Raw genomic sequence first — 13,865 nt, 5'->3', positions numbered from 1 at the left:
TAATGGTGTGGCGCTGAGAGGGGTAAGGTGAGTCAGCAGTGTGACACAGTACAGTGGGTCACACTAGTACAGCAGGTGATGCCAGTGCTTCACCTGACCCACACCCGGCGGCAAACAATATTAACCAGCCACAAACTACAAGAACTCACCAGCAATTTAATAATAATTGCTATAAAATATGTTGTATGTTAATATGCATTACATATTATATAATACCGTAATAGTTATAATAATAATTAATACAAATAATGATTAAAATATATAATATTTCTAGTAGGCTATTAATACTAGGCCTACTGTAACTACGAATAACATCAATAAATAATACTAATAATAGGAAAAATATACTACTAATAATAATGAAAGAAAAAAGATCATAGTACATCATTTATTTGTAGGCTAATGAATATTTAATTATCCCCTGAAAAGGAAGAAATATATAGATTCGTGGCAGTGTTAAGAGCCATAAGTGGAGTATGATCGGAGGCGCGACACTGCGTGCTGCTCCTCGCCCGTCTTCACCATCACTGACCGCTTCTGGAGATCATTGTACCACGGCACGGCACGATGTCATTACCTTAATTTTACTACCCATTTTTTTTTTAAATTTCACTGTAAAGTCTTTGATAGTTAGGTGATGGTGTTGATGTAACAACGGCAGAACAAGATGAAGCAGCAAGATGGACTTTATACTCTAGTTCCTTCCCCCCGGGTTCCACTTTCTAGCATGTAAGGCCGCGCTAACATTACCAGGGTTGCCATGTTATCGTTTATGTCTTGTCGCGACGAGAGCGCCTCTAGCGGCCATGCACGGAACCACTCATGTAAACACTGTATTGCTTCCGTATCTTTGCCACAGTGAAGCTCTCGCTGCTGCTCTGTGTCGCTGTCCTTCACAACTATAACAACAGCCACAACAACAACATGCCCAGCACTTGACATTACGGTAACTCAAATAACATTGTCGACCTGTTATTTCCTAGCAATTGTTGTTCCTTTTGTTTCAAAACAGAAGTCGTTTATGTGTTGTGTTTTATCAAAAGTTACGCATGGTTAGTCTTTAATTTGTTTACATGAATTTAATTATTATCATCCTGAAAACTATATGAATAATATATTTGTTTATGTATTCACAAACGAAAACAAACACGCACGAAAAACATGTGTTTTTCACACGCACGCACACACAGAAAACACAACTAGGTGAATACACACACACACACACACACACACACACACACACACACACACACACACACACACACACACACACACACACACACACACACACACACACAGGTTGATTGTTGATTGACGGTTGAGAGGCGGGACCAAAGAGCCGAAGCTCAACACCCGCAAGCACAACTAGGTGAGTTCACACACCGATGTGTGTGTTGAGAGGCGGGACCAAAGAGCCAAGGCTCAACCCCCGCAAGCACAACTAGGTGAGTACACATGTGTGATCTTACAAGAATGTAAGAATTCTTGCATATATATAAAAACGAAAATATGGAGTGGACGGCGCTCGGAGGTCGTATTCGTAAGGGCCCGATTTGATTCCCGTCCGAAGCGGAAACAAATGGGCAGAGTTTCTTTCAACTGATGCCCTGTTCACCTAACAGTAAATATGTACCTGGAAGTTAGACAGCTGCTACAGGCTGCTTTTTGAGGATGTGGGTGTGTGTGTGTTCATATGTAGTAGGCATAATAAAGAGGGGGAAAAAAAAGATCGGTTAAAAAGGCGGGGTCCAAGAGCTAATAGCTAGATTTTTGCAGGCACAAATAGAAAATACACACACACATCAGTTTTCAAGGATAGAATCTTGTCCCCCTATCTAAGGCTGGGAAAAGACAGTTGGTTTTGAGATAATTATGAATATTGACTAAATCTGTTTAGGTACAAAATATAAATTCAGTTGCAAATATAAGTGATTAACTGTTTCAGAACTCCAAACACTCGTATATGTTTTTTTTAGTATCTTCGCATATATTATTATGAAGACTTAAAGAGTATATCAGTCATTTAATATATTAATATTACTGTATTCCCTCCAAATATTGCCAGTCATCATCACAGGCCTCATCAGTATCGCTATCATCAATATTATGACTACCTTCGTCACTATCACACCAGCATCATCATAAATAACATCAACACCACTATCTCAGATACCCCCTACCACTATCACCATCATTACTGTCACCACTACCTCCATTACCATCGCCTCTGTCACAACTACCACCATCAGCACCGCTACCACCACCACTCCCATCACCACCACTGCCGCCACCACCACCACCATCACCACCACTATGTAATCACCATTATCGTCATCATGCATGTGGCTGTGGGAACTTGGCACCAGTTGTTACCGTGTCAAGCCACCGCGTCAGCCTCTGCAGTGCGTTCTTATTTTTCATACGAACGCACTGTCCAGTACTATATCGACTGCCAAGAGACATGGAGGCCCTGGTTGACCGGGTTCGAATCCTTCAGGGGTCAAGAGTTTTCCGATGCATGTTGGCTTGGGGACCAATCAAGCTTGATGCGCATATATATATATATATATATATATATATATATATATATATATATATATATATATATATATATATATATATATATATATATATGTCGTACCTAGTAGCCAGAACGCGCTTCTCAGCCTACTATACAAGGCCCGATTTGCCTAATAAGCCAAGTTTTCCTGAATTAATATATTTTCTCTAATTTTTTTCTTATGAAATGATAAAGCTACCCATTTCATTATGTATGAGGTCAGGTTTTTTTTATTGGAGTTAAAATTAACGAAGATATATGACGGAACCTAACCAACCCTACCTAACCTAACCTAACCTATCTTTATAGGTTAGGTTAGGTTAGGTAGCTGAAAAAGTTAGGTTAGGTTAGGTTCAACCCGTTCTCGCAAATTCGTAAAGTCAATATTGACTTATTAACTACGTGCATAGGTGATATACTAAACATAATAGATACCCTTAAAAAGATTCATAGAAAACACCGACCTTACCTAACCTTGTTAGTATCTTAAGATAAGCATCTTATTGCTTCGTAATTACAATTATTACTTAACCTATACCTATTATAGGTTAGGTAATAATTGTAATTACGAAGCAATAAGATGCTTATCTTAAGATACTAACAAGGTTAGGTAAGGTCGGGGTTTTCTATGAATCTTTTTAAGGGTATCTGTTATGTTAAGTATGTCACCTATGCACATATTTAATAAGTCAATATTGACTTATTAAATTTGCGAGAACGGGTTGGTTAGGTTAGGTAGGTTAGGTTGCCGAAAAACAATTAATTCATGAAAACTTGGCATATTAGGCAAATCAGGCCTTGCATAGTAGGCTGAGAAGTGCGTTCTGGCTACTAGGTACGACATATATATATATATATATATATATATATATATATATATATATATATATATATATATATATATATATATATATATATGTCGTACTTAATAGCCAGAACGCACTTCTCAACCTACTATGCAAGGCCCGATTTGCCTAATAAGCCAAGTTTTCCTGAATTAATATATTTTTTCTATTTTTTTTCTTATGAAATGATAAAGCTACCCATTTCATTATGTATGAGGTCAATTTTTTTTTATTGGAGTTAAATTTAACGTAGATATATGACCGAACCTAACCAACCCTACCTAACCTAACCTAACCTATCTTTATAGGTTAGGTTAGGTTAGGTAGCCGAAAAAGTTAGGTTAGGTTAGGTTAGGTAGGTTAGGTAGTCGAAAAAACATTAATTCATGAAAACTTGGCTTATTAGGCAAATTGGGCCATGCATAGTTGGCTGAGAAGTGCGTTCTGGCTATTAGGTACGACATATATATATATATATATATATATATATATATATATATATATATATATATATATATATATATATATATATATATATATATATATATATATATATATATATGTGTGTGTATATCACGAAAATAAACACGTGATTAAGAATGTGACAATGTCAGACCACGGAGGAAAATGAAACAGGAAATTTCCTTAAGTACTTTCGTATATTAAATACATCTTCAGAATTAAATACATCTTCCTTCCAAAGATGTATTTAATATACGAAAGTACTTAAGGAAATTTCCTGTTTCATTTTCCTCCGTGGTCTGACATTGTCATATATATATATATATATATATATATATATATATATATATATATATATATATATATATATATATATATATATATATATATATTATATATATATATATATATGCAGAATAACCACATGTGAAAAATAGAAAACGCGTTAAGCATTTTCTATTTTTCACATGTGGTTATTCTGCATACTTGGATCAGTGTTTTTGTGATCATTGTATATATATATATATATATATATATATATATATATATATATATATATATATATATATATATATATATATATATATATGTCGTACCTATTAGCCAGAACTCACTTCTCAGCCTACTATGCAAGGCCCGATTTGCCTAATAAGCCAAGTTTTCCTGAACTAATATATTTTCTCTAATTTTTTTCTTATGAAATGATAAACCTACCCATTTCATTATGTACGAGGTCAATTTTTTTTTACTGGAGTTAAAATTAACGTAGATATATGACCGAACCTAACCAACCCTACCTAACCTAACCTAACCTATCTTTATAGGTTAGGTTAAGTTAGGTAGCCGAAAAAGTTAGGTTAGGTTAGGTTAGGTAGGTTAGGTAGTCGAAAAACAATTAATTCATGAAAACTTGACTTATTAGGCAAATTGGGCCTTGCGTAGTAGGCTGAGAAGTGTGTTCTGGCTACTAGGTACGACATATATATATATATATATATATATATATATATATATATATATATATATATATATATATATATATATATATATAATATATATAATCCTGGATCGAATGTTTTTTGACGTTTCTTGCTTAGTCATAATATTAAGAACATTGTAGAAATGTAAGTCTTGCTTGTTCGTGTGATTGTAAAATATTAATATTTCCAGGTCATAGTATTTTTCTATGTAGATTATACAGATTTCAGTTTATAGTGTGAAGGAAGTAGGTTATGTCTCGCAATACTAGGCTTGTACTCGTCGACAGCTGATACGTACAAATTGTATGCAATTTTGTGTGAAAAACATGTATTTTACATAAATTTCGCCTCGATTAGCATACTGGCCGTTTTAGTATCGCTATATTGTGTTTCCGTGCAAAATATTGTTGAAGTGTTTCATTCTTTAAAATATTGACTTAGCAAAGCTATAAATTATCTAGAGCGTTTTGAGTGTATTATTCGTAAATACAATGGTAACATTTGGCTTTAGTATTAGTTTAGTAAACTAGTGCTGGTACAAGATTGTTCCCCTGATGAGTGCTATGGAGATGGCTCGTGTGTTTATTATATATACAAGAGTTCTTACAGTCTTGTACAGTACTAGCACGCATAGCGTTTCGGGCATGTCCTCAATCCGATTTTTTTCCCTGGGAATACGATCCGCCAAATCGCTAACAACCATGTACCCATTTACTGCTGGGTGAACAGAGGCTACTGTTAAGGATTGGCGCCCGGTCAATCCTCCCCTGGCCAGGATACGAACTCAGGCCAAAGCACCAAGCGAGTGCTTTACCACTACGCCATGGGGACTGTTTGTCAGGGGTTATTCATTAATCCCTTCACAAACCGAAGCTGTTGATCAAATACTGACACGTAAATTTTAATGTCAGTAGAGGATTTTACATTATTTACTTTGATGATGGGCATTAATTTATTTATAGTGAAGTAGAGAACGGCTTGTTGATCCCAAATAAAAGAAGAATAAAAGAAAAAAAATAGATTAGGTCAGAGGGATGGGTTAACTAGGCAAGATTAATTAGGTTATTTAGAAAGATTAGATTATTGAGAAGAATTAGGTTTGTTATAAAGATTAGGTTAAACAAATTAGCTTAAAAATATTAGGCTAGTTTGGAAAATTATGTTGTAAATTAATTTGATTTAAGATAAGCTTGCTAAGGATAAGTGAGGTTTTGTAGACCAGTATATGTTAGGTTGGATTAGGGTGGGTTTAGTTGGAAACGGTACACGAAAAGCCACTAAATTATCATACACACTATTTTTCGTCATATTTTAAGTGGTATAGCGCTGTTTTCCGACATAATACAAAGGTTACGTTATTTTGGAAGTATTATGTATGTTATGTATTATCCAAATAGTACCCTGACCCGTGTCTAACTCAAGGCACAAAACTGCCAATCCTTCACTGGTTGGCGCTGGCATTAACAGTGATTATACCGTTTATACGGAATTTTAATAATCGGTAAACAGCCAGGTTTCGCAAAGATTCTACAACAGGTGTTAATATATTAAAAAAAATCAATTATGGTTGTCTCTCGTAGATATATGTATGTATGTATGGCTTTTTAACACAGTAAGTACATGGTAATTTATAAGATATACTAAAGTACACTTCCAGTGTTGAGCTAAGATGATAACGTGATTCTGCGGTTGCGTGCCATGGTCCGCTAGGCGGGTCCCGTAAATAAGAAAGGCAGTTGCATGTGGCGGGGAAGTTTCTCTTGTGTTTATAACCGCGGCTGACCCGGTGGCCCTGCGTGGAGGTGAATGCAGATGGCGTTCCTCTTAACATTCCTCGTGCCACAGGTTTCACGTCATCTTTATTCTACGGTCGATAGCAACAAAATATTTTTCTTGATGATTAGACAAGTTTACTTATACATATTTATTTGATGTAATTAGTTATTAATTCGATGAATAAATGACCACGGTTACTTCATGTTTTGAGATAGATTTAGATGCTTAAAATTCATAAAGGTCGCTTGAAGGGGGTTTTTCATCACAATATAGGTTTTTGCTTTCATTTACAAATATATTCTCTCCTGACGGCTTTAGTCTCTTAATTAGCTGTAATTTAACCTAAAGCTATGTGCAACCATTATTTTCCCGTCTGAGGGCTTTTTCAGCAATTAAGTGACTTTCCATTTCCACATCGTTGAGATATTCAATATTCAACTTTTCACCATCCATGGTTTCTCCATGTGTGGTGGGGGAAGGGGGCAACATTGTCTTGGTTAAGTTGGTTTTACTGCTCAGTAAATACTCTTCCCCTCCGTCAGGAGACCAGTTGTCTCCCACCTGGTGAGCTCCCGTGCCTCCTGCAGCAAGTCTCCAACACCTTCACCGCTTTTTCAATACTTGTGGAAACATTTAGCAGGGTTGTGCGAGGGAATTTTTACATTTACATGTCTATTTTAGGTCACACTAATTTACATTTACATTGCAAAAAATGAAAAGGTTAAATGATCTAGTGTTTCTGCACCCTTCAGATGGTAGAAGGTATTTGCATAGAACTACAGATCCTTCCCAGGATGTAACCCCACACAGACTGACTAACTCCCAGGTACCTATTTACTGCTAGGTGAACGGAGGCATTAGGTGATAGGAAACATGCCCAATCATTTTTCCCCCGACCAGGATTCCAACCCAGCATTCCAAGTTGTGAGTTGAGAACGAGCCCAAATTAAAGTTTGCTGTATGAGTAAAGATTTTAGTGATTAATTAGTACATTTTCGCAAAGTCATTAACACTTATATAGTTTCGGGCAACTGAGTTAAGAGAGTGGGTGTAATGTTTACCTTGACTGGAGGCCGAGTTGTTCTCTCAAGCCAAGTCTTTACGCAAATACTCTCTTGTACAAAAGAAAAAAATATATAGGAAGCACAAGTAAATATAACGGAACAATCATAAACATTTTGTTTAGCTGACCCAGTAGCTTGCTAGGAGCCTAATCATTATCTCTGTTTTATTATTATCTTTACCAAAGGTAGATTCATATTCACTAGAATCACATTTTTAATAAGTTGATTACATTTTGTGTAGGATTTGGTGAAGTTAGATGAAGTTTAACTAAATAGACAGATTATATATATCCATATCGATAAGCGAGAATGTATGTTTATGTCTGTCCAAGGTTGTAGGCCAGACGCTTGGGTCTAGCCTCACCCACCTGTCTCATTTGAAGCATGTGGGATATGGGAGTGTTATAGGCCAGTCGGGGTCGGCTCCAGTGCCACTCTTTAAGAAATATCAGCATCTAACCCCCTCCCCAGTGTGATACGGTAAAAGAGAATATTACTGGCCGATCTTGGATCTCTGGTTTGGTCCAAGCGCCTCCCCCACCTCCTTCAAAAACTTAAGCGCCCAAGATCTCTGCCTATTGGCACGAACCTGTAACAATGTCCTAACCCCCCCCCCCCTATACTTACTAGTTTTCTGGGTCTCTGAATGCAGTAGCCCCATCCCCCTCACACACACACACCTTCAAATTCACTGTACTGTAGATAGGTAAAAGGCAATGAAGGTGCACACTTGCCAGTCCCAGACAACTTGTATATCGTCCATCAAATGTTGCTTGTAACTATTGTCAGGTCAACATCTGAGGTTCCCTTTGAGCGGGACACTTGTGCGTGTATACATATATATATATATATATATATATATATATATATATATATATATATATATATATATATATATATATATATATATATATATATATATATATATTTATAGATATAAATATAACGAAATTATATATAAATATGTAATTTTATATTTTGTCTTATGGAATGATAAAGCTTTCCATTATATTATATATAATTTTTTAATTTCGTTAAAACTTACATAGAAATTTTATCAAACCTAACCTAATGTAATTTAAAATAACTAAGTCAGTAATTCATGTTCTTAACCTAATAATATTAATTCAAATAAACCAAATTGAAAAGGAATATTTGAAAATAACGAAAATCACTTTGCCCGTTATGCAAATCGGGCCGGGCTTATTAGGTACGATATAGATATATATGTATGTATGTGTATGTATGTACTCACCTATTTGTGCTTGCGGGGGTTGAGCTTTGGCTCTTTGGTCCCGCCTCTCAACTGTCAATCAACTGGTGTACAGATTCCTGAGCCTACTGGGCTCTATCATATCTACATTTGAAACTGTGTACTGCTTATGTATGTATGTATGTATGTATGTATGTATGTATGTATGTATGTATGTATGTATGTATGTATGGATGGATGAATGTATGAATGAATGTATAAATATTGGGAGAGAGAGGAGGAAGCAAGACCAAGAACTTGTTTGTGCAAGAAAAAGCTAGTCAAGAAACATTGGAGGAGAAAGTCTGGTCGTCCAGCGCAGAAACACTCCCCCCCCAACCCCCCGACCAGAGTTCCGGCCGCACCGCAAGTAACTCCATTAACCCGCTACAAAAACTTAAGTTTTTTACTGAACTTTTGAAAGACGTCGGTTGAAAAAGGGGGATTATTGAAATCACTTAAACAGACGTAGTGTATGTGGTACGCTTGTTTGGGGCATGTGTATCAAATCTCGTTAGGAGGGAACATTGCCAGGTTCAACCACTTTTGTAATTATTATTATTATATCGTAATTAACGCAAATTAGGATTTTGTGCTGTACGCTGGTTACACAAGATTAATGAGATCCCACCGTACGATAAGTCCAACTTTTGTTAAGACAAAGTTATTAGTGCATTATGAGGTTTTAAATACTAATTAGACCAAATATGACAAAAATAGTGGTCTCTTTAGACAAATGTCTCCAGCAGATTATACATAGAAACTGTGATTCATCTTTTGTATAGAGATCTTTACGATGCCTCGTTATAAAACATAAAAAAGAGCTAAAGATAAAAGCCAGAATTGCAGTCATTCGATGAATTCCACACCTCGAGTCCATAGGTGGAGTCCAAACCTAGTTAAACACAAGACAAAGTTAGAGAAGACTCAGAGGTATGCCATCAGACTCGTCCCGGAACTGAGAGGTATGAGCTACGAAGAAAGGCTAAGGGATCTGAATCTCACGTCCCTGGAAAAAAAGAATAAGGGGAGACATGATAACCACCTACAAAATTCTCGGGGGAATTGACAGGGTGGACAAAGACAAACTCTTTAGCACGGGTAGAACATGAACAAGGGAACACAGGTGGACACTTAGTACCCAAATGAGCCACAGAGACATTAAAAAGAATGTTTTCAGTGTTAGAGTAGTTAACAAATGGAATGAATTAAACAGGAGGCAGAGCCCATACACAGTTTCAAATGTAGATATGACAGCCCAGTAGGCTCAGGAATCTGTACACCAGTTGATTGACGGTTGAGAGGCGGGACCAAAGAGGCCAAGCACAACTAGATAAGTACAACTAGGTGAGTACATGCCGAGGAATTTATGCATAATCTTTTAACTCACATAAAAGTATAAGCAAAATGTCTGAAAACCGTTATATAATTTAGGAGATGCAAACATGAACAGAATCTTAAGTATGCACGGATTTTTGTTTATTGTAGTTTTATTGATTTATTGAGTTTATTTTTATTGATTTTTGTAGTTTAATGTGCACCACATACTCATCCTGTGGGCGGTAGTTTATTGTACTCACCATATACTGTGAGCAGTAGGTTATTGTGCTCACCATATACTGTGAGCGGTAGTTTATTGTGCTCACCATATACTGTGAGCAGTAGTTTATTGTGCTCACCATATACTGTCAGCAGTAGTTTATTGTGCTCACCATATACTGTGAGCAGTAGTTTATTGTGCTCACCATATACTGTGAGCGGTAGTTTATTGTGCTCACCATATACTGTGAGCAGTAGTTTATTGTGCTCACCATATACTGTGAGCGGTAGTTTATTGTGCTCACCATATACTGTGAGCGGTAGTTTATTGTGCTCACCATATACTGTGAGCAGTAGTTTATTGTGCTCACCATATACTGTGAGCAGTAGTTTATTGTGCTCACCATATACTGTGAGCGGTAGTTTATTATGCTCACCATATACTGTGAGCGGTAGTTTATTGTGCTCACCATACTGTAGGCTATAGACATGTTTTCTAGAAAAAATATATTATGTTCGTGTAGAAGTAATAGGTTGCGAAGCCTACGACTGAATGCCACAAGTTGTATGGCGAGGCTCCAGATTAACACTCATGTGAGATCAGCCTTACGTAATTTCTTTAATTAAACGAATATATACTAAAAGATCCAGAATCAAATCAAATTAATTTAAAACAAATAATAACAGTGTTCCGGTTTGTTTTCCATGGGTGAGTAACTGGCCAGGCCAGATTCACGAAAGCACTTACACAAGCACTTACGAACGTGTACATCTTTCCTCAATCTTTGACGGCTTTGGTTACATTTATTAAACAGTTTACAAGCATGAAAACTTCCCATTCAACTGTCGTTATTGTTATAAACATCCTCCTGGTGCTTCGGAGCTCATTAACTGTTTAATAATTTGAAACAAAGCCGCCAAAGATTGAGAAAAGATGTACAGGTTCGTAAGTGCTTGCGTAAGTGCTTTCGTGAATCTGGGGCCAGGCCACCAACACTAGGACGCCTGCGGCCATGGGAAAAATATATCGCTGCCAGGGTAGTGTCCACTTTTCTATATCTTTATAAGCAGGTAGCGAGCTCTCGGTACCACACACACGCAGCGCCAATGCTAAGTGCTAACCTTCTTGCCGCATACTTTTTGCAAGGGAGAAGATTTGTCCAGCTGTCACCCATTTCTTACTTTGCTGGAAATTAATGTAGAAAGTGGGTTATTGTTTTAATCATGATATACTGCGATATAATTTATAATATTTTGCTAGGTTAAAAGCAGGTATTGTATATAGCTTCATGAAATTAATATGGTTTTTAAAATTCTTATAATTATATGTAGCATATATGCATGTATTTATATACGCGCGGGATTAGGAATTATGACATTTAGCGTTGACATTTGTCGTTCAAGATGCTGAAGGTGTCACATGTTAATAAATTACTAGTCCACGTGCTTCTATATGTACGTGTACACCTGGCGCGACAACCTAGTTGTATTAAGTAGTTCATTGTGCACCGCATACTCATCCTGTGAGCGGTAGTTTATTGTGCACCGCATACTCATCTTGTGAGCGGTAGTTTATTGTGCTTCCCATACTCATCCTGTGAGTGGTAGTTTATTGTGCACCGCATACTCATTCTGTGAGCAGTAGTTTATTGTGCTTCCCATACTCATCCTGTGAGTGGTAGTTTATTGTGCACCGCATACTCATTCTGTGAGCGGTAGTTTATTGTGCTTCCCATACTCATCCTGTGAGTGGTAGTTTATTGTGCACCGCATACTCATTCTGTGAGCGGTAGTTTATTGTGCTTCCCATACTCATCCTGGGAGTGGTAGTTTATTGTGCACCGCATACTCATTCTGTGAGCGGTAGTTTATTGTGCATCCCATACTCATCCTGTGAGTGGTAGTTTATTGTGCACCGCATACTCATCCTGTGAGCGGTAGTTTATTGTGCACCGCATACTCATTCTGTGAGCGGTAGTTTATTGTGCATCCCATACTCATCCTGTGAGTGGTAGTTTATTGTGCACCGCATACTCATCCTGTGAGCGGTAGTTTATTGTGCACCGCATACTCATTCTGTGAGCGGTAGTTTATTGTGCATCCCATACTCATCCTGTGAGTGGTAGTTTATTGTGCATCCCATACTCATCCTGTGAGTGGTAGTTTATTGTGCACCGCATACTCATCCTGTGAGCGGTAGTTTATTGTGCATCCCATACTCATCCTGTGAGCGGTAGTTTATTGTGCTTCCCATACTCATCCTGTGAGTGGTAGTTTATTGTGCACCGCATACTCATCCTGTGAGCGGTAGTTTATTGTGCATCCCATACTCATCCTGTGAGCGGTAGTTTATTGTGCATCCCATACTCATCCTGTGAGTGGTAGTTTATTGTGCACCCCATACTCATCCTGTGAGCGGTAGTTTATTGTGCACCGCATACTCATTCTGTGAGCTGTAGGTTATTGTGCACCCCATACTCATTCTGTGAATTTTAACGCAAAAGGACTACGGAAGTCACATAATGTCAATGAGACCCAAGTGGAAGGTGTTTGACATTCGCTACTACAATTGATCTGTACACTGTATATTTAATTATATTGATAATTATTAACAGGACACCGGTTGCACAGCAACTGCCATGTATAACAAGAGAGAGAGAGAGAGAGAGAGAGAGAGAGAGAGAGAGAGAGAGAGAGAGAGAGAGAGAGAGAGAGAGAGAGAGAGAGAGATAGAGATGTTGTTGCTGTTGTTAAAGATTTGCTACCAGGAACAAAAAGTTCCAAGTAGCACGGGCTATGGTGAGCCCGTAGTGCCGTAGAGAGAGAGAGAATATCAACACTGGACATCACATACCAATCCAGGTCTCTCGAACAGTACGTCGCATTTTGTTTTTACAAATAAAACTAGCTTTTTTGCTCGAACATAAGCCATTAATCTTGGAAGCCTCTACTGCCTCGTAAATTTCACAAAGCGATTTATGGCGTTTAAGTTTAAATGCTATATTCCTGTTACCGTTTCCGGTAGCGCTTACCCGCCAGCAAGGATGTGGCGGGATCTTTACAACACCCACCCACGCTTTTCATAACCTTTTTTTGTTTACATTTGTTTAATATTATTGAGATTGTTTCAGTATGGTTTGGTGTTGGGCTTAAGGCCTCCGTTAGACGCGGAGGGATATTATTAATATAGACCACTAGTTTACTGACCAATCAGAAGTATACTTTTGTCCTTATCATAGTACAGGATTAATTAATATCTCAGTTTCTTTACACCTAGAAATTGGGTCCCATTTTCGCCATAGGGAATGTTTTGCCACCAGCACCACACAAATTGGTAATGTGAGCATTAATGCTGTATATTCCAGGCATCAAATTTTGGCATCAGCA

General features: G+C 37.3%; 1 long non-coding RNA gene across 1 annotated transcript in view; it reads left to right on the top strand.

Moving 5' to 3' along the window:
* Nucleotides 1-809: 809 nt before the first annotated feature.
* Nucleotides 810-13,865, top strand: part of LOC123770004 (uncharacterized) — a 60,682-nt gene continuing 47,626 nt past the window's right edge. The window contains exon 1 of the long non-coding RNA XR_006774299.2: nucleotides 810-946. This is a non-coding gene — a long non-coding RNA (uncharacterized lncRNA). The remainder of the gene's footprint in view (nucleotides 947-13,865) is intronic.

The sequence above is a fragment of the Procambarus clarkii genome, chromosome 45 (genome assembly GCF_040958095.1).
Source record: "Procambarus clarkii isolate CNS0578487 chromosome 45, FALCON_Pclarkii_2.0, whole genome shotgun sequence".
In the NCBI taxonomy this organism is placed as follows: Eukaryota; Metazoa; Arthropoda; class Malacostraca; order Decapoda; family Cambaridae; genus Procambarus; species Procambarus clarkii.
Note: the sequence above shows the minus strand (reverse complement) of the source record. Positions and strands in the feature narration are given on the sequence as shown.